General features: G+C 39.8%; 1 protein-coding gene across 4 annotated transcripts in view; it reads left to right on the top strand.

Annotated features, from left to right (window-relative positions):
* LOC126334789 (dual specificity mitogen-activated protein kinase kinase 4-like) overlaps positions 1–21,740 on the top strand; it is a 123,672-nt gene that overhangs the window by 63,218 nt on the left and 38,714 nt on the right. The gene's annotated exons all lie outside the window — the stretch shown is intronic.

The raw sequence follows: 21,740 nt of genomic DNA, 5'->3' as shown, positions 1-21,740 counted from the left end.
TCCTGGGTGTGGTCCTTTTACTTTTGTTTCATCAGATATGATAACCACAACAAAAAGGACACACAAATGATAGTAACGAAATACACATTTCGTACAGACCACTAGTGAAATACTACAGAATCCTTTCACAAAAGAAGCGATTCAGCATCACATATTCAGTTATCATCATCAGAGACTGGTCACAGAGATTGGCCTACAGCAAGTAAACTTTACATAACTTTGCATGAAGGGAACGTTTTGAAGATAGTGGATGACTGTTGCAATTAGTTCTGTTGAGAAACAAATATAACCCGGTAACATGAAGTGATTCCATAGTGCAGTGGTCAAGTTACAGTCTGCTGTGTAGAAGGTCATGGGTTCAAGTCTCATTGGATGATACAGTCTTTTTATTCTCAAATCCTTGTCACAATGATTCTGATTATTGTTACTTTCAATTAATTGGTTGAAACATAGTTTTTTTATTTTTAATCATTTGTCACATTATTTTAATCATCTTGTTGCCTTTTATTATTAGCTCTTATTTTTCTTTCTAACATTCTTTTTTTGTTTGGAATGTGCCTATGTTACCTATAACATGTAACCGGGTGCCAACCAGGACTGCTCATCAGTTGGTATTGTCTTAGCTCAGCTAAAACAAGAAGTTACAGTTCACTTTTAGTGCTGAAGCTAAAAATTTTCTGTCTTGAATTTGCTTGTAGAGGTCAGCTCTAATCACCATGAACAAAGTGAGCATGATTAATAATTCTGCTGCAGGTTGCTGACCACCATTTTCTGAGATACATTGCACATCAAAAGGCTGTTGTTGCTGACCATCGTTTCCTCGAATACATTACACATCAAGAGGTTGTGGTTATGTTAGGATGCAAGTATAAATTCAGGGCTACAAAAAGCATCATTTCTCATAAATTTTTAGAAAAGAACAAAAAAATTAAATTCAAGAAAAAATGCCTCAAGATTGACTACTGTTTCTTACACAACTGCACTCTTGGGATCACACAGTATAAGGTTCACTGTAGAACTCCCTGTACTGTTGAGGAAGGAATGGCAACATTGTCAATAGGCCTCTGTGTGTTACATCTGTTAAAAATGGCTGGCCTTTCAGATGAAGTACAGTTTGGCACAAGTCAGCCATGGACTTTCATCCTTGAATGCACTGACATTTTTTGACTTTTCTGATTCAGAGTAAGAATTTTTTATAGCTATTTGAGAGGGATAAGTATGACACACTCTGATCATGCTTTATTAGATCATACAATCCTGCACTAACAACGATGTTTCCGCAGCATCTTTAAAATAAAATATGTCAGTTGTATGCATTGGAATTACATGAAATGGGTTCATAGCTTTAACTGACTCAACAGTCTAATGCAAATCCTGCAGAACAAAGGCCTTGCGTACCAGTCTTCATTTTTCTAGAATTGCAAAATCTCTGTTGTACCTCAAATAATTGTGCCAACTGAAGAGGAAACTGGCATTTTATCTCCTTAAACCATCCCAGACTTACCAGAAACATCATTAAAAACACAATTGTGGTATTTTTATTTTGACCAGCATGGTTGTGTGACAAGATAACAGTTTGGTAAGGAAAGTTCAGACAGACTATAAATAATTTAGGGTGAAAGGAGACAACTCAGTTGATAGTAGGAGCATTGAGTAGTTGATAAGCAGACAAGAAAGGATGAAAACTTTCAGATGGATCCATTACCATGCTAGAATGTGTACACACACACACACACACACACACACACACACACACACACACACACACACACACACACGTGGGGATGTTCAGATGGTGTGGCTATAGGGAGAGGTGAAGCGAAAGAAAGAGTTGGGGGAGGGCTGGCAGACAGCTCATTGGCAGTAATGCCGTGCAGAAATTGCAGCAGAGTTGGCATATGACATGGAGGCTTTCATAGGTGGCACTGCATCTGATGGGATACTATTGCATTTGCATAAATATGGGCTGTACTTCTTTTTTCTAATTTTTGGATTGAAAAATGGTAGTGCAAACTATAATCAAGATTTTTCCCATTAGATCAAAGCTTGTCAAATTTCAAAATGAGATGTACACGTATTGTACTGATGCTTTGAGAACTGAAATGGGAATCCCTGGAAGGAAAATGACTTTTTTTCTAGAAATGCTGTTGAGAAAATTTAGATAACTTGTCATTTGAAGCTGATTGCAGAACAATTCTACTGCCACTAACATACTTTTGCGTAACAACCACAAAGTTAAGAGAAATTAGGGCTCGCACAGAGGCATATAACAGTCATTTTTCTCTCGCTGTATTTGCGAGTGGAACAGTTAGGGGTACCATCCATTGCACAGGTACAGTGGTTGCGGATTATGTATGTAGATGTGGATGTAGATCTTATGGGCTGAAATTAATACTATTGCAACCTACTGCTGTTACTTTTGCAAACCATCAAAGATTCTAGAAGAAAATAGCAGAAAAACACACCTTGTTTGCAAATACAGTAACTGTACTTTGTTTTGTAGAACTGTGTCAGCTTGTTTGTACCTACCCAAATCGAGCACATTCACTTCTCATCGTCTCAGTATCACTGGATCTGATTCTTCACCACAAAGGAGGTCATCTTAGTCCCATCAAGATTTTGGATATTCCAGATTTTTTGAAGCTTTTCATGACATGTTATTCTGATTTATGGACTTCAAAACAGCATGTGTAAATGTGCAGTGGTGTGTCATAGTGAAGAAATATGCAAATGAGACATTTGGAGCAGACATACAAAAAAAACCAGTTGTAAATCATTCAGTTCCACAATTTCATTAATTAAGAGGAGGAGAAGAAGACACTGTCAAGTGGCAGCATCATAATTTTTTTACCTTACACCGTAAGATACTCAAAGTAGCAAAAAAACTTGTGATGGAGAAGGTTTCTTAGGATTTCCTTATTGACGTTTGATCTGGGTGGTTTTAGTTATGTTATAGATTAGATAAAACCACTGGCCTCAGTGTAGATTGGAACCGACAGCCAACGCAGTATGACCCCATTACCTCAGAGTTGTTGAAGAGCTGTGCATTTGTCTCTGCCTGATGCCCCAGTAATGGCTAGGACAGTCTGATCACAGTGCAAAAGATGAGATTAATTGCAATTAGCCTTCCTTGACCCAAGACTATAAATTGATAATGAGGTGTCAAACCTGATGTGAAAATCACTCAGATTACTCTATTGAAATGACGCGAAAATATCACTAAGGTGTTCCTGGGTGAACAGCCAGGGGTTTGTGGCCAACAGGCACAATATTTCAGCAAGTGACCACGTTGCCATCATCAGGTGCACTGACGAACTGACCGCTGAGGCGCTGGGCTTTTATCTCCTTCCCTCCTCCAAGTGTCACCAACATAGTCTGCATCCAGGCACAGAGCATTCAGCTCACAGTCTGCACACTGGGCAATGTGCTGGTGGCGTCTTCTTAGTATCTCGTCCTGTTCTTGAAGTCATTTCATTGTGGGATGTCTTCTTTCTCCTTTTAATCAGATTCATAGTGGGTTACTAAGGATGTATTTGCTATCTTGATTGATCAGCATTTCCCGTATGCGAATCTTGATAGATTCTTAAATGATGCAGTTCCAGTATTTGGACATCTGTGTCAGAACCTTTGTCTGGTCATAATTAATTCTGTGTAATTCCGAGAGGCAATGTTCAGCAACCGCTGGCTTGTTAGGCTGGTGCAGTCTGGTGTGCCATTGATGTTCTCGGCAACCATCTATGATATGATATGCACACTGTTTGACCTATGTAAGTCAAGCCATATTTGCAGGGGATCTGATAGACTCTGGATTTCCATAGTCCTAAATTGATCCTTCATTACCAAGCCGTGCCTATGTCTTAATTGGTGTGCGTAAGACCGTCTTCACTTGATGCTTTTGAAGAATTCGAGCTCTCTTTCCTGATAAAGCACCACAGAATGGAATAAATGCTATGCTCCCATCCTGCTGAGTTTCCTCTTCTATTTCCTCCAGTTGCACAGTCCATGTGGGACATAGAGCTCTCCGAATCTGCTTCTCTGTGTAGTCGTTTTTCTGGAAAACTGACCTTAGATGTTGAAGTTCTTGGTTAAGGCTCTCATTGTCTGATAGGATATGGGCCTCTGAACCAATGTTTTGAGGACGCCGTTCCTCTACAGTGTATGGTAGCAGCTGTTTGCATGTATGTAAAGGTTGGTGTGCGTTGTCTTATGATACAAGCTGTGACCCAATGTTTTGTCTGCTCTTCTTTTAACCAGGTAAACTTTACGTTCTGGTCTATGGAATTGAGATGTCGGAGGAAACCATTCAGTTTGTCTCTGCCATACAGTCATACGACAAAGGTGTCGTCAACATAATGGGTTTCCACTGTGCTGAGTGCAGGGTTTCCTCGTCGATATGTTCCATGAACAAGTTGGTGACAATCTATCGAGATTTTGGTACAGGAACCACTGATCAATTGAGATGGCGGTTACATCCTTAGTAAGCGCTGGGATCCTGCTTTGAATCTGATTAAAAGAAGAAAGAAGACATTCCACCATGAACTGACTTCGAGAATAGGCAGAGATACTAAGAAGATGCTGCCGGCATGTGCCCCTGGGTGTGGACCGTAAAGGAACGGATGCTGGATGCTCCGCACCTGGGTGCGGACTGTGTTGGGAACACCTAAGGGTGGAAGGAGATAAAAGGCCAGCGCCGGCACTCCAGCACTCAGTTTGTCAGTGCACGCGATGAAGGCAACGTGGTTGCTTGCCGAAATCCTGTGCACATTGCATACTAAAACTGGGCTGTTCACCCATGAACTCTTTCGTCATGAAGTATGCCAGGGGAAATTGAAGAATCACAAAAAAATATGAATTGGACTTAGCAGGATAATTCTGTGCCATTCCGGATGTAACTTGATAAACAGTTGCCAAACACATTCTTTGTTGTTGTCAAGTTTCAGTTGTACTGCCAGCAGGAGAATATGTTTCCAAGCTTGTGTGTTCCTTGAGTGAGCTCAGAAGTGCACACATTTGTGTTATAAAACACAGCTGATGAGGCTTGAATACTGGAAGTATATGCCAAGGAGTTTTATTCTCATTTCTGTATTTAGTTTTAGGCACAAGAGTATAGTTAGTAATAATATTCATATTCACTGACTGCAAAGCAAACAACATAAGTCTATAATGGTCATTATTATGTTTGTATGTCTATTTTAAATGTGCTGAAAACAGGAAAGTTCATTCACTACATGTGATTCACATTTTTGGAGCATCTCCTGCGTGAGTATGATGAATAGGCAACACACATTTGGATCATTATGGATGTAGAGTATGCTTTGCTTAAGAATGGTGTTATTGGCAGCGAATGATCTAATTGTCATGTGAGCAGTGTTTAACATGTCGTAAAAGGTGTAAAAAAATTATTTACAAAACAAGAGACATAAAGGATCTTTGTACATGCAAAAATGGTGCTAAAACAGACATGATAAAATGTGAAGTAACCTGTGTTGAGTAGTACTATGAACAGTAATTATGTATATTACGAAATATTGTAGTTATGATTGGTAAATGTGTTTGACTAAACTACAGTATAAATAAATACTACAGGTGCAAAGGACAACTTTATTTTATACCATTACTCCATTGTGAACATGCTGTGGAAGTTATGTTTTTAGTTTCTCAGAAATTAACAGCAGTTGTGGCATTACAGAATTGATAAGCAGAGTTTTGATTTTGTTATTTGTCAGCCTGTAGAAGCTCTAAAACACAATGTTACAGTCAAATGTTTACTTCCCAGAAAGTCAGACATTATTGATAATAGCTTAACTTCCCTTCTCCATCATCTTCTGTCCATTGCTGCAATCCGCCATCTGTGCATATCTTTCGCTGACTGATTCAGGTCTTTATGGAGGACATCACTCCACTTCTTCATTGGCCTTCTAGGGGGTTTCTTTCCTGTAGGGGTGAAATGCTTGGAGTTTCCATGGCCACATGTTGTCTTCCATCCAAGTTACATGTCCAGGCCACTGTAGTCACTTACTTGTGATGATTTTGGCTATATTGGCATCTTGGTACAATTCATCTAACTCTTGTTTGTGTCTTATTCTCCAGTTACTAATGATTGCATCTAATATTGGACCAAAGATCTTCAACAGCACTTCTGTCTGATATGTAAGGAGTTTATAAAAGTTGTGGTTTTTGGATACTCTCCATCGCTCAGCCACATAGTACTGCGGGTTGGATCAAGGTTTTATTTAGCCAAATATTGAACCATTATGAGAGATATTTGGGCCGAAGCATTTTTGTTAGGAGCCTACCAGGATCCTGTCGTTGATGTCTTCTTTGCATAATGAGTTCTCTCTGTGAAGCTCTTCATATATTTAAATTTGTGACTCTCTTGTAGGACCGGTCTGTCATGTGACTGTAATTTCCTGTCTCTTGACCTTATTGACAACCCATTATGAAGAAATCCTTCATGGATCTGTTTATGAGTAACCTGGATGATAGTTTTAAAATTGCTTTTTGTCTCAAAATCTTCATCATTTAACTGTTTGTCTCCTTTCTCGAGTTTATCATCCTAATATGAAATTTTTTTATGAATTTTTAAAATTTTTAAACAATATGTCATTTTAGACTGATGTCTGGGTAATACGACATATGGGTATAGCAGATTTAGGAAAGTTTAAAAAGCAACATTTAATGCATGTGTATTGAGTTAGTTATTGTTCAGAACAAACCAACAGTGTATATCTAAAAATAGCTCTATTGACGAATGTCACAAAGATCTTTGCTTTATTACTTTGACCAGCACATTCAGTGTGTGCCCATTCCTTAGGCTGTTGACACCTTAACCAGTACTTTCCAAATTTTGGCTGGGAATTTAATTTGTTGCACTGAATCATCAGCCAGGTCATCAAAGAATTTTCTTTCACAGAATAATTCTTTTCCGAAGTAAACTTGTGTTCTGGATTTTCTTGCTGGAACACCTTTTTATTTTTCAAGTTCTTTTACACACAAACTCTTGGTAAATACAGTAGGGTGTTATCTTGGATGTTTACCTTCTATGTAGTCCATAGACATGCAACTTGAAACGGAAGGAATGGGACTGATGTTTGATGTTTGCTATTTGCAGTCTTGGTGATGGAGAGATTTTTTGTTTCGAAACATCCTTATTGATGACAGTAGCAGTTTTAGGGTTCTGTTTATTGGGTTGCCCAGTTGTTCCAGTTTCTTCATTTTCACAAAGTGACCAGTCCATTGGGAATTTCAGGTTAGTGCATCCTAGGGTCAGATATTGAACGTCTGTGGTTGCTGTTGCAGCTTACAAATGATATGGAAATATGTCTGTGTTGAGAGGCCAAAGTCCAATGTGCCCAAAGCCACTCTCAGCAATAGCAATAGTTGCTGCTCTCTCATTAGCTTTAGCAAATAAATGACAGAACTGTTATTGAGAAATAGTCCTTTTATGCTTGATATTGAGGCATCCTGTTACTTCCTGATAATAGTATATTTTAAAGGGTCCATAGAATGAGACCTCTAAGGGTCTCTTAAGTTGTAGCCATGTAGAAGTGCTTCTTAGCAGTGCTGCTGATGACGAGTGCCACAGGTACGTGAGCAGTTTCATACACAGTCACACCCACTGAACGAAGGCACTGCTGGCCATCTTGGTGGCCTGCTTTGCTGCAAGCGGCGACCACAAAAATTGTCATAGATAGTGCTGTTGGGTATGGGAACACATGGACCAAACGTCAATACAAAAGTTTCGCCATCGAGATTGAGATGTGGCCTACTATATGGGACCTGAAACACGACAGTTACAGCAACAAGATGCCAAAGAAGAATGTGTGGTAGTCCGTCATACAGAAATTTGAAATGATTTCACTGGCATGTCCACAACAGTAAAAAACTTGATCAGCAAGAAAAGTAAAGTTCATTTCAATCAAACATCAGTAAAACAGGAAATATTTTAATAGCTAAAATATAGAAATTCAGTACATAAAAAGTTGCACTTCAAGCTAACACTTCAGATGCATGTTAGTCCTGATTTCAATTTTGATGTTAAATTAAGTCATTTCCATCTTCCTTCATCAGCTGTTTGGATGCATTTAGTTGCATTTACAGGTAGAGATATGTCTACTGGCATCTCACCCTCTAGTCCAGCAATAAGAAGTGTGTACTCAGAAGACATATATCCATCCCTTTCCCTGACAAAGTTATGCAGAAGGCAGCATATTTCTGTTCTAATTTCTGCAAAATATTGTTGAACTTATGTCCACTAACATGCCTTTGTAGCACCACTGACACACATTTGGAGTGCCACTCATGCTCAGTAGGAGCCTTCATTGTTTTTGTGGCTTGCATGCCCATCTAAAAGAAGAATGACTTTATTTTCCATAATGGGTTTCACAAAGGAACAGAAGTGTTTCAGCCACTGTACAAAAATTTCACCTGTCATCCAGTCTGTTTCCCATGCAGCGCTGACTGTTCCTAATGAAGCATCATCAGTTAGTTTGTTCTTCCAGTTTTTCCTGTGATAAAGCAACATGGGGGAAAGGATTCCAGAAGGACCCACGTAATATTATTAATCATATGCACACCCCTTTCTGCACTGGTTAGTGCACTTGCCTGCTTTTTTCTAGCCTGAGCAAATACTTCTGCAGTTTTGTGTACTATAGTCAGACTAGACTCATCCATATTGTATATGTTGCATGGAGAAATTCCATCCTTTTTCAGAAATTTATCATAAATACAAAAGAACTGCTGCACAACTTCTTTATTAAAATTAGCTGGACAGAGAAAGGAAAGAAGAAGAGATGAACAGTGAGAGGAGCAAGAGGAGATGGACAAGGGATGGGGATGGGGATGGAGGAGAGTGACAGAGAGGGGCTGAAGGAGATGGTGTTCAGAAAGGGGGGGGGGCAGAGGGAGGTGAAGAGATGGACTAATAGAAGATTGGAATAAATACATGCTTGCACAACACCCAGTACTCAGCTGGTAGTACATAAATAGTAAACATGTAAGTACTGTCATTTCATACACTAAATGAGTAAAACATTACCTTTTGATATTTGGTTATACTGTTTACTGTTTAGGAACAAATCCTGATGTATTTTATATTCCACTTTCCTTCCGTTGTATTTTGTTGATAATTTGAAATCTTTTAACAATTTTGTATAACCATTTGCAAATTTATAAAACTTGTCACAAGTTGACTACCATAATTTACCATCATGATTTACTGTTTTGGTTAAGTCTACAGAGCAACTGTTTCTTGTATCATCCCACTTCTTTTTCATAAGTGAAAAGCTTTCTCAACAAAGGCATTGGAGACTGGGACACTAAACAAAAACCTAACAATTTATGAACTAGTTTGGGGCATTATGATCAGGCACTGATAAAAAAAAAGAAGCCAATTAATATGCCTCAGCATTCCTTGTTTACATTTTTTGATCGATTATCATTATAATTACTGAATTCTTAGTAAGTGTCAACAACGCACACATGATCAGTAAGGTGAAGTATTTCCACTGCATTCTTCTTGTTTTGTAGATAAAAAAACTGCTAAAGATTCATACTTATTATTTTGAGTGGCATCAAACTTATCTCCAAAATACTTCTTCATAGAAGCGTAGAAACTGATGAAAACTGTCTTTTGCAATTGTATAGACAGCTCATTCATAAGTTCCATTGCCTTGGGGCCATAGACATTGTCCTTCTATCTTTGATGGATTTTTGTGGTGAGAAGTTTAATTTGTTTGTATGTTTCATCATCAATGAAAACTGTTGACAGTAACTTAGGACATTCTCCAATACTCTGGTAGTAGCTTTTAATTACATCCCACTTGTCTAGCAGTCTGGTTAGAGCAGGAGTGGATGAAAGCCACAACATGGTGTAGAATCTCAGCCCATTTCAAATCCACAGATTGAAAAAATGATTTCAGTTGGTCCCTACTCTTGGCAGAGGGCAAAAAGGATTATAAATTTTTGATGCAATGTTCTTCACACAAATATATAATTTATTTATAGCAAATTTCTTAGCATTGGACAGTGTGTGGTTGGAACAGTTGGGCTTTAAAAGGTTCTCATTTCCATTGAGCAGCAACTAATACACTGAATGTTGTTTTCCCCCTGAAATTAACATTTGCATTGTCAGCACTGTATGATGATAACCTGATTTATACCCAGGTTATTGATTTTCAGGCTCTGGAGGACCAAATCAGTCATTGCTACAGAAGTTTCATGGGTATTCTTGACGAATCAACAACTTTTTGTTTTGAACTCCCTGCAGAGGCTCCAAGTAGTGTATGCATACTGGAAAAAATAATTCTGTTCTTTCTGTTCCATGGATCTGTTGGCAGAGAAAATGATTTGAAAGCCTTTTTTGGACAGTTTAAAACTTCTAAAAAGTTTTTAACGCTTTTGAGAGCTTGTACATTTTTCACAAGCACTTCTTCCTTTGGGTGTTAAAATATCAGTTTCAGAACAATTGTTAATGTGTGAAAATATGGGATGCAAATTCATTCTCTTCGTCAAGCCTAGACTAACTTAGCAGTATGCTTTACAGCATGATAAACTAAACCCAGTTCACATGCTGCAACACCATCACACTCAGTTTTGTTATTTAAGTTTACAAAATAGTTCAAGAGTTCAGAACTGCTTACACTTGAACTTTGATTGAGTTTATGTCCTTTATACAGAGAATGTTGTTTGACTTCACTTTGTCCATCACAATGCTGAAATCCATTCTGCACATCATGAAGTGTGTCCTGTCTTTATTTTACCCTCAGTTTTAGCAGTGAAAATATCTTCTCCCAGTTCTTCCATTACACCTCCCAGTTCTTCAATTACACCAGCTGATGAGATTTTACTTTCTTCTTTGAAGAAATCTTTTCAGTATCACTAATTTCTAATTATCATATGTTAAGGACTGCAAACTTGATTGAATCATTTGCTTTAACACAGGGCAAGTGGTGAGCACAGAACATAAACAATGCCAGTGGTGGTGAGAGGATGTAAACAATACAAGCAGTCACCAAAAGGATGCTACTTTCAAACCAATCCTTGTTTGTTTTGCCTGCAGATGTTTCAGCGTTTGTGTATAATAAAAAAATGGTCTTTGACCAGAGGAGGTCACATTTCAGGCTTAAAAATATATTCTCTTTTATGAGCCACGTTAAATGTGACATCTTTTGCAACTGTTAAAAAATGTAAAATTATTGACTCCGATCGAAGAAAAAACAGGGGCAAAATTAAGCCCAAAAAAGTGGAGGAATCCATTGAAAACGTATTACTTGTCAACCCGAGAACATACTCACTTTGGTACTTTGCTCAAGAATGTGTCTGCCACTTATTCTTTGATATGGTTAAATAAGATTATAAAGCAGCAGGTTAATTATGAGGACTGAGTTGTGGGTGGTTGGAAGTGTATTTTGATTTTTATGCTTAACTAACCATTTCCAGAGCACTATCCTCTACGTAGTTGTAAGTAGTGTGACCTCTTATTGCCTATCTCATATGATATGTGTTATTTTTGTGTAATTATTTGTGTAAATCACCTGACTCACCACACTTGACAGTTGTATTAAATGTAACATTAGCAAAGTTTGTTCCCCTCCTTTTCGTTCACACTGTGTAACCAGGCAAAAGAGGCAACACATTGAATATATGTTGTCCAAGATAGAGCTGGCATTTGCTGACACTTTCTCTCAGTGATCATGAGGTGCTTGCATGTGATGTTCTTGTCATATTTTTTCCCAAAATTGTTCTGTTAAAACAATACCGTTCCAAAATGATGACTAACTGAAACCCTCAGCTGCCGACAGCCGTTGTTGATATACCTCGATGTGGACAGCTGAAAATGTGTGCCCCAACCGGGACTCGAACCTGGGATCTCCTGCTTACTTGGCAGACGCTCTATCCATCTGAGAAACCGAGGACACAGATGAATACCGCGACTGCAGGGACTTATTCCTTGCAAGCTTCCCGTGAGACTCACATTCCCAACTGTCCACAATTCTACATATGTAATGTACCTTATAGACATTTGCCCATTCACTCATTACTCGTGCACGCTTTGGCGATTCCCGTAAGAGTTTGGGCAACCTGTGCGCATTCACAAAGACGCAGGTCAATGGCTGGGTATCCTTTAACTATATATATGAAGACAGCAACAGTTCTCGAAAGAACAGAATACTGTTGATGACCGTGCAGCTTTTCCCTGGAATAAAAGATGACTAACTGAAACCCTCAGCTGCCGACAGGTGTTGTTGATATACCTTGGTGGCTCAGATGTATATAGCATTTGTCATGTAAGCAGGAGATCCTGGGTATCGAGTCCCGGTTGGGGCACACATTTTCAGTTGTCCACATTGAGGTATATCAACAACACCTGTCGGCAGCTGAGGGTTTCAGTCAGTCATCATTTATTCCAGGGAAAAACTGCACGGTCATCAACAGTATTCTGTTCTTTCGTGAACAGTTGCTGTCTTCATATATATAGTTAAAGGCTACCCAGCCATTGACTTTCGTCTGTGTGAATGCGCACAGGTTGCCCAAACTCTTACGGGAATCACCAAAGCGTGCGCGAGTAATGAGTGAATGGGCAAATGTCTATAAGGTACATTACATATGTAGAATTGTGGAGAATTGGGAATGGGAGTCTCCCGGGAAGCGTGCAAGGGATAAGTCCCTGCAGTCGCGCTATTCATCTGTGTTCTCGGTGGCTCAGATGGATAGAGCGTCTGCCATGTAAGCAGGAGATCCCGGGTTCGAGTCGCGGTTGGGGCACACATTTTCAGCTGTCCACATCGAGGTGTATCAACACCTGTCGACAGCTGAGGGTTTCAGTTAGTCATCATTTATTCCAGGGAAAAGTTGCATGGTCATCAACAGTATTCTGTTCTTTCGAGAACAGTTGCTGTCTTCATATAATACCTTTCATTTTTCCTCCACAAAATAGATTAATGTTAGACATAACTTCATAGTGTTACCAGTAAGTACTTAATTATTCTGACTGAATCTTTACAGCTATTTGCTAGTTATCATACAAAGAGAAATATCAAGTGGGGAATTCTGAGTTTTCTTACAGCAATGATAGTTCACCATAGATGTCGGCACCATGCTGCTTACACTGTATCAGGGATTGTTTCATAAACACTTCTTTCATGCTTCATTGATGCAAACCAGGCATTAACTATTGTTATGATAGACACATACCATCCATGGCAAGGCTGAGTCAACACAATGGGGCCAGTGTTGGCATCAACAGTATTTGTCCATTGTGTGGATAGATGGAATAGCATTGGCCCCCAATGTTAGTATGACTCCATTGCTTGTTGGTATCTTTACTGAAAATAGGTGGACATTGGACCAGTAACACCTTGCTAATCATCCATTGATGGCAACTTTATTTGTTTTCTCTCTCATTACTGTTTCAAAACTGAGTTCATTTGTTTGTTCATTCATCATCGTATTCATTTCAAAGTTTAGTTTTTTGAAATGTCTCACAGACAGTGGAGCAATGTTATTTATGCTCAACATCACAAATACACCTGCTGTGATCTGTGTGTCAGATTTGTTTACATTGGCTCTGTATGAATTCAACTGAATGTCGGCTTCAGTGTGTGAGCACTGTCCCATAAATATTGGCCAAAGTTGGTGCCAGCATTGTCATCAGTATGTGGACAAAGGGTAACGTTACGGCTTCTAACCATCATGATTACTTTGGAATAGGTCTGTAAAAGTAACACATAAATTGGAATTGTGTGTGTTCAGTCTTATCAAATTACCCATCTATTATTGATTACTTATTTCATGTATTAATATTCACTGTAATTATGCATGTGTGTTACAATATGTCATTACTGTGAATTGATCATTATATATGTGTTTGTTAACATTTTTACTGTGTGATTGGTTAGGGAAGGGTATAAACGAATCCCTAAACATTCTTGACTTTGGGTGAATCATTAATTGCAAAAAACAAGTATTACTTATCAGTAATTGTAACTAATTAAACATTACGCATTCTTAAATTCAGCAGCAAATAGTAATTCTGTGTTGTATTGAGCCCTGCCATAAGTAGATTGTTTGACATTCTTATCAATGCTTGGTGTTAAACCCTCCTGCTGCTAGCACTAAAGCTTTGTCTGAAAAGTTATGGAGCTATATGTCAAACATTCTTAATATATGGTGTGTGTATGGTTTGATTAAAAAGAGATGAATAAATTCAGATCTCTGTTAAAATGAAACTGTTTTATCATTATTATAATTTGCTATTGCTATTTACACGATGCAACTGGGAATGCTATTGAAGCCTGTAACTACTCTTTGCCACAGTAAATGGACACATTAACTTATGTTCTCTATTGTTGATGTTCAGACACACATCTAATGATAACATATTTGTAGGACTAATGAAGTGAAATATGTTGACTATTTGTCTTGGCCTAAGTTGGACATGAATTATGCATGTGGAGGAAAACTTACAGGTATCTTAAGTGTTGTTGGTACCAAATGGAACTTTGAGAATATCTATTACTCAGTAACAAATACATTTGCAACAATTCCTCTTGTGGGAAAGTACTCAATGCGAATGTGAAGTGTGTCTGTAAGTTTAGGAGTGTAAACCCTGAAGCTATTTAATGACTGTTGAGGTGAAATCCTATTCAGGAGAGCATTGTTGTGAGGCATCGGTGTAATCATTGTTGTGGAAGAAGTGTGTAACATTCTTTGTGTGTGTGTGTGTGTGAGAGAGAGAGAGAGAGAGAGAGAGAGAGAGAGAGATAGATAGATAGATGTATGTGTATGGAGGTCGAGGAGGAGGAGGAGGAGGAGGAGGAGGAGGAGGAGGAACATGTGGCAAATACATTTTGGTTGGTACAAAATTGATTTTTCATTGATATAGACCTTTGGACTTATTCAGAAGGCAGACAGTTTGTAAGCGTCGGCGTCAGGCTGAAGTTTACCCATTTTACCTCTTCTGGACATGTCGTCTTATCAATTGTGTTTTCCTGGAGAACCCTGTTACTTCAAATGAAATCACCTCTTCTGTCATAATCAAGCTGCTTCAGGCTCAGTTCCACTTTACTTGGTGCTAAAACTCATAACAGGCAACCAAGAAACTTTAGCACCTCTCAATTTCTGCAACAATTCCAAACTCCAATGAGTGTCGCCCTAACCGCTGTCTGCTTCACGTCTGCTGTGCAGTGAGCTACCTTAATTTAAGTATTAACTGTATTTTTCTTACTTGTCACTTCTTCTTCTGCGTGTTTTTGCTTTTAGGAAGCTTTAATAGTCGAGTGCTATTAAGTGTTCCATAGATCTCGTGTTTGTTTTGAATACAGTCAGAGAGAGTCCCTTTAGTCAGCCATAGTGCTAGTAGTGCTAGTGTTTGTTTTCAATACAGTCCAGAGACAGGTAGTGCTATTTTCCTTGTTTTCTACAACAAGTGGTTAGCAATCACAGTTTAGTCAATAATCAATCGCCTTTAGTGAATTAGCAGTCTAGTTAAAAGTTGATTAACACTCTATAGTAAATTGATTTCTTAGGATGGATAGGATGTGTGGCTGCTGTGTACGGACGCAGGAGGAGCTGGCCACTCTTCGCGAACAACTGAGCGTGCTGGTGGCCGCGGTCAGCCGTCTTCAGGCTGCTGCCTCGGACTGTAGCGGCAGTGGGGAGTCTGGTCCGTCGCAAGGTACACCCCAGGTGTTACATGCTTCACCCACTGTCCCTGCTGTCGAGACATCTTCGCGGGTACCGGGCGCGGTTGGGCCACCCTCTCCCCAAGGGGAGTGGCGGGTTCAGCGGCGTTCGTGGCGCACGAGGCGGAGGGTCAATGTGGAGGCTGGCCGTGTGGCATCGCCCTCTCTGCCTGTGAGTGGACATGTGGCCGTTCCTTCAGCAAGGTCCGAGCAGGCACACGGGGGGAGGGGTTTATTAGTTATTGGGAGCTCCAACGTTAGGCGGGTGATGGAGCCCCTTAGGGAAATAGCAGAAAGGTCCGGGAAGAAGGCCAGTGTTCACTCTGTCTGCTTGCCAGGGGGTCTCATCCGAGATGTGGAGGAGGCCCTACCGGCGGCGATAGAGAGCACTGGGTGCACCCGACTGCAAATTGTTGCTCATGTCGGCACCAATGACTCCTGCCGTCTGGGTTTAGAGGTCATCCTCAGATCGTACAGGTGGTTGGCGGAGTTGGTGAAGGCGGAAAGCCTCGCTCGCGGGGTGGAATCAGAGCTAACTATTTGTAGTATCGTTCCCAGAACCGATCGCGGTCCTCTGGTTTGGAGCCGAGTGGAAGGCTTAAACCAGAGGCTCAGACGATTCTGCGGAGAGCTGGGGTACAAATTTCTCGACCTCCGCTATGGGGTGGAGAAATGTAGGGTCCCCCTGAATAGGTCAGGCGTGCACTACACGCCGGAAGCGGCTACGAGGGTAGCGGAGTACGTGTGGAGTGCACATGGGGTTTTTTTAGGTTAGAGAATTCCCTCCCTAGGCCCGACAAGACACCTCCTGAGACGCGGCAAGGCAGGAGTAGGCAAAATGCAACAAGGAATAACAATATTAATGTGCTAATAGTAAACTGCAGGAGCGTCTATAGAAAGGTCCCAGAACTGCTCTCATTAATAAACGGTCACAACGCCCATATAGTACTAGGAACAGAAAGTTGGCTGAAACCAGACGTAAACAGTAATGAAATCCCAAACTCTGATTGGAATGTATACCGCAGAGATAGGCTGGACAGTGAAGGGGGAGGCGTGTTTATAGCGATAAGAAGTGCAATAGTATCGAAGGAAATTGACGGAGATTCGAATTGTGAAATGATTTGGGTGAAGGTCACGGTTAAAGCAGGCTCAGACATGGTAATTGGATGTCTCTATAGGCCCCCGGGCTCAGCAGCTGTTGTGGCTCAGCACCTGAAGAATAATTTGGAAAATATTTCGAGTAGATTTTCCCACCATGTTATAGTTCTGGGTGGAGATTTTAATTTGCCGGATATAGACTGGGAGACTCAAACGTTCATAACGGGTGGCAGGGACAAAGAATCCAGTGAAATATTTTTAAGTGCTTTATCTGAAAACTACCTTGAGCAGTTAAACAGAAGACCGACTCGTGACGATAACATATTAGACCTTCTGGTGACAAACAGACCCGAACTATTTGAATCAGTTAATGCAGAACAGGGAATCAGCGATCATAAAGCGGTTACTGCATTGATGATTTCAGCCGTAAATAGAAATGTTAAAAAAGGTAGGAAGATTTTTCTCTTTAGCAAAAGTGACAAAAAGCAGATTACAGAGTACCTGACGGCTCAACACAAAAGTTTTGTCTCAAGTGCAGATAGTGTTGAGGATCAGTGGACAAAGTTCAAAACCATGGTACAATATACGTTAGATGAGTATGTGCCAAGCAAGATCGTAAGAGATGGGAAAGAGCCACCGTGGTACAACAACCGAGTTAGAAAACTGCTGCGGAAGCAAAGGGAACTTCACAGCAAACATAAACATAGCCAAAGCGTTGCAGACAAACAAAAATTACGCGAAGCGAAATGCAGTGTGAGGAGGGCTATGCGAGAGGCTTTCAATGAATTCAAAAGTAAAGTTCTATGTACTGACTTGGCAGAAAACCCTAAGAAATTTTGGTCCTATGTCAAAGCGGTAGGTGGATCAAAACAAAATGTCCAGACACTCTGTGACCAAAATGGTACTGAAACAGAGGATGACAGACTAAAGGCCGAATTACTAAATGTCTTCTTCCAAAGCTGTTTCACAGAGGAAGACTGCACTGTGCTTCCCTCTCTAGATTGTCGCACAGTTGACAAAATGGTAGATATCGAAGTAGACGACAGAGGGATAGAGAAACAATTAAAATCGCTCAAAAGAGGAAAGGCCGCTGGTCCTGATGGAATACCAGTTCGATTTTACACAGAGTATGCGAAGGAACTTGCCCCCCTTCTTGCAGTGTACCGTAGGTCTCTAGAAGAGCGAAGCGTTCCAAAGGATTGGAAAAGGGCACAGGTCATCCCCGTTTTCAAGAAGGGACGTCGAACAGATGTGCAGAACTATAGACCTATATCTCTAACGTCGATCAGTTGTAGAATTTTGGAACACGTATTATATTAGAGTATAATGTCTTTTCTGGAGACTAGAAATCTACTCTGTAGGAATCAGCATGGGTTTCGAAAAAGACGGTCGTGTGAAACCCAGCTCGCGCTATTCGTCCACGAGACTCAGAGGGCCTTAGACACGGGTTCACAGGTAGATGCCGTGTTTCTTGACTTCCGCAAGGCGTTCTAAACAGTTCCCCACAGTCGTTTAATGAACAAAATAAGAGCATATGGACTATCAGATCAATTGTGTGATTGGATTGAGGAGTTCCTAGATAACAGAACGCAGCATGTCATTCTCAATGGAGAGAAGTCTTCCGAAGTAAGAGTGATTTCAGGTGTGCCGCAGGGGAGTGTCATAGGACCGTTTCTGTTCACAATATACGTAAATGACCTGGTGGATGACATCGGAAGTTCACTGAGGCTTTTTGCAGATGATGCTGTGGTGTATCGAGAGGTTGCAACAATGGAAAATTGTACTGAAATGCAGGAGGATCTGCAGCGAATTGACGCATGGTGCACGGAATGGCAATTGAATCTCAATGTAGACAAGTGTAATGTGATGCGAATACATAGAAAGATAGGTCCCTTATCATTTAGCTACAAAATAGCAGGTCAGCAACTGGAAGCAGTTAATTCCATAAATTATCTGGGAGTACGCATTAGGAGTGATTTAAAATGCAATGATCATATAAAGTTGATCGTCGGTAAAGCAGATGCCAGACGAGATTCATTGGAAGAATCCTAAGGAAATGCAATCCGACAACAAAGGAAGTAGGTTACAGTACGCTTGTTCGCCCAATGCTTGAATACTGCTCAGCAGTGTGGGATCCGCACCAGGTAGGGTTGATAGAAGAGATAGAGAAGATCCAACGGAGAGCAGCGCGCTTTGTTACAGGATCATTTAGTAATTGTGAAAGCGTTACGGAGATGATAGATAAACTCCAGTGGAAGACTCTGCAGGAGAGACGCTCAGTAGCTCGGTACGGGCTTTTGTTAAAGTTTCGAGAACATACCTTCACCGAAGAGTCAAGCAGTATATTGCTCCCTCCTACGTATATCTCGCGAAGAGACCATGAGGATAAAATCAGAGAGATTAGAGCCCACACAGAAGCATACCGACAATCCTTCTTTCCACGTACAATACGAGACTGGAATAGAAGGGAGAACCGATAGAGGTACTCAGGGTACCCTCCGCCACACACCGTCAGGTGGCTTGCGGAGTATGGATGTAGATGTAGATGTAGATGTAGACTTCATATGGCATAGTCCAATTTTTCCAACGTTTTTTGCTATCATCACTTATGTTCACCATTAATAACTGTGGTTAGTTGATTCACAACCTTTACATCTTCATTTTCCTGGTATTCCTCCACAGAAACTTCACACTCTCGTGTGTGGGATTTTCCTGTTGAGCCTATATTTCAAACATTGAATGGTAGTAGATGAGTTTCATATTAAAAAGAACTGTAATTTTCACCATTTTACCCAACATTCCTGGAAAACGGACAAGGTGCATGAAATGTGTTTCATGATTCGTCACCCAGGAACAGAATTAATTTGAAACTATTGTTTGAGAAATTTCATTGAAATTGTGGCTGCCAGTCTAAATTTTTTGATGTCTCAATCAAAGCTCGCTTTGAAGAGTCATGCTTTGAAGATGATCCATCTACATAATGTCAAACCACATAACAGATTTTCCCAAAGCATCTAACGTTAACATAGTTGAGTGTTGAATAAGCAAAAAGTGTTGAATAACCTACTTGAAGTTTTAAATCTTGATGGAGGAGGATGGGGAGTTGTTGGTGTTTGTTGTGGGGGTAACAATCAAACGCTTGTGAAATAAGTCAGCTGATTCAGCTTGAAAACCCATAGGATTTTATTCAGCCAAACCACAATGAAAGACTTTGAGGATAAATTCTTAGACTGCCATAGCATAACCAGCAGAGAATGCCTGAATGACTGACTGTTACTTGCAAGTTATATAAAATTGTAACAAATTATCTCCTCAGCTGAGTGAAATGCATATGACTTTATCTTTACCAAAGCAAGGAGGGGTTTCTGCTCTGTAACTAGTGACCTGAAAAATTCATATTGTGCAATAGATGTGACTTCTGCCTCAAAAGGCAAAAACTTGAAATTACCTAACAGACACTATTTAACACTGAATTGTATCCCGAAAAACTATTTCATCAGAGATAGTTTGAAATCACGGTATTTTCTGTATACAAATACTGAAAATGTATCCAATTTTTGGTTACTTGTATTGTACATCATCTGGTGAAGCCCAATTTGGAAAGATAATGTGCATAAGAATGTATTTTCAAAGTAAAAAGTGCATGAATGCAGTGACGTATCAGTGCACTCGATGCACTAGTGCCACACCAACTGAGGCCGATTGTGTGGTCTGAAGATACATGCTGCATAACACAATGTAGGAGACCTAACATTGTAGAACAAAGAAACATGGAAATGTGTTTGCTAGCTAAAGCTCAAAATTTGGTATAATGTGGACACTTTAATGCAAGTTTTAGATGGCCTTTGTTTTTAAGTGTGGGTGTGTCAAATAGGTGGCGCTTATTCCCTCACACTTGTCCTCTGTGCTCTGGCAGTCTTAATTCTAGATTGTTTAAGCCTGTGCTTGATGACCAATTGATAGCATCTGCTCAATGCATTACAGTGATTGGAAAACGAAACTTGTCATTGTATTTCAACGACGTCAGAATTCTTCCCTAATGTGTGAATAGAGTTATACTTCTGAGCTAAGTGCCTTTTTCATTCTATCTGTATTATTGTGTATTGGTCATAAGGCTGTGAAATAAATGAGAGAGACACTTTATGCTGGTGGGAAAATGCTGCTGCTTCGCAACAGACACAATTGTTTTTTGGCAGCTTGAATAGAGCCAGAAAAAAAAAACCTCAATAGGAAGGGAAAAACTGCTGAATTTTTTGCAAAAGCCAACATAAGCTGTCCATTCACGATTTTTTAATAATGAATTTCAAAACACTAAAGCTTCATCTTCAGACATACAGCATGAAAACTTTTTTACTTTCAACATCCAATCTTTTTTAAAATAGATGCGAACTTAGTCAGAAATAGATTAAAATTTTGCCAGTAATAGATGCTACATTTTCATGTCCCTATGAGCATGAAACTTAGTTCAAATCACTTTGTAGCCAAAAATCAAGTGTCTAGTCGCCCTCATCCTCCATTCCCAATTTGGCATAGGTGTACTTCTTTCTTTTCCAAAAACATAAGCGTGCTTGGAAGGTAACTCAATGTATCTCTGTTTCCAGCATTCAGAGGGCCACCTAGACAGGTTGGGGGGCTGATTATGTAAAAAGTCTTTTGTACATTCACATGCATATTTTAATTTACATGTTATGGGGACTTTCCAGATAGACTGTTATTTCCTCCACAGTTCTTGAGAAACTGCCTCATTATAGTGTTGAGAGCTAGTCTATTAAACCTTAACTTTCTGACTTTTAGGGGATCCACTGTACATTATTTTTTTTATCTTAGTTTAGGAGGCAATCTGGTTACACTTCCTTTAAATAATAATAATAATAATAATAATAATAATAATAATAATAATAATAATAATTATTATTATTTCACAACAGCATAGAGTGATGTATAAAAACTTACTTCATC

The sequence above is a fragment of the Schistocerca gregaria genome, chromosome 2 (genome assembly GCF_023897955.1).
Source record: "Schistocerca gregaria isolate iqSchGreg1 chromosome 2, iqSchGreg1.2, whole genome shotgun sequence".
NCBI classification, from domain to species: Eukaryota; Metazoa; Arthropoda; class Insecta; order Orthoptera; family Acrididae; genus Schistocerca; species Schistocerca gregaria.
This window is presented reverse-complemented; position numbering and strand designations above follow the sequence as displayed.